This window comes from Gavialis gangeticus, unplaced genomic scaffold, assembly GCF_001723915.1.
Source record: "Gavialis gangeticus isolate Ggan-Ray unplaced genomic scaffold, GavGan_comp1, whole genome shotgun sequence".
NCBI lineage: Eukaryota > Metazoa > Chordata > Crocodylia > Gavialidae > Gavialis > Gavialis gangeticus.
This window is the reverse complement of record NW_017729025.1, coordinates 14,746,474-14,747,505: the sequence shown is the minus strand read 5'-3', so window position 1 is coordinate 14,747,505 and position 1,032 is coordinate 14,746,474. Positions and strand designations below refer to the sequence as shown.

The following is a 1,032-nucleotide window of genomic DNA, read 5'->3' as shown; positions in this document are numbered from 1 at the left end:
TTTTTTTAAAGGAGAAACTTGAGCAGCAAGCGGAAAGAATTTCTCATTCATTTTTTGCACCATTCTCATTTTGAAAGAGAGAGACTGGTTAGTACTAATCTTTCAGTTTGGATTCTTACATGAACATGCTAAAACATATTTGCAGTTGCCTTTAATAGACTATTGGGCAAAAGCCCAAAGGGAAGTCATAACATTTTCTGGCAGCGTTTCTACTGTTGTCTCTTATAAGAGACAAAGTTTAACTCACTAATTTTTACATCCAAATTTAATCAAATATCCCATTTTTACATTACATGTAGAATTGAAGTATTAGGCAGCAATTAGTGCTCAGATTTCTTATGAACAATTCATGAAAATTAGTTTTAGAAAGCTGCACAGACTGATTAAGGTAGCTCTACACTGTTGCTAAGTTAATGAGAAATTACATTTAAAAAAGCAGAGGGGGAGAGAGAGAATTTTTGCATTCACACAGAATCTTGAAGACTGGTCTGTAATATTTCCCAATTCTAGAACACTTTTCACTCCAACCCGTATCAGGACTTTAGGATTTTTCTTCTTGTTTCTACCATCATATATATGAATTCATGTTGCAGTCTTTAACCCCGACGACTTTTCCCACATACAACTTTTTTATGGAAAACCACACACTAACCAGCCACAGGTAGCCAAAGATATTCCTCATCAGCTTGGAGGTATAACTAGGAACTATTAGGACCAAATAACTGGCATTTCAGTGAACCTCTAGCCAGACTAACAGGCATTTAATAGATGCACTTCCGAGCTGGCTCCTTTTTAAAGTTTTTCTAGCTAATGAGATACATAACAGCAACCAGCAATGTCCCTGGCCCTGCTTGGACATTCAATTGCAATATTCAAGCTACCAGAAAATTCTTCTGGATTAGGGGAAAGGATCATAGGAGCTCAGGAAGTCCTTTTTTCCTATTACAGTAGGGTCCAGTTTCCAACTAGGACTTACCTGAGCCCTTATGGGCCTGCTGCATGAGTTTTGGTTTTTTGGGGGGGGGGGGGGGT

General features: G+C 38.1%; 1 protein-coding gene across 1 annotated transcript in view; it reads right to left on the bottom strand.

Moving 5' to 3' along the window:
- The window catches only part of TBPL2 (TATA-box binding protein like 2), a 24,155-nt gene that overhangs the window by 897 nt on the left and 22,226 nt on the right, over positions 1-1,032 (bottom strand). The window lies entirely within an intron of this gene.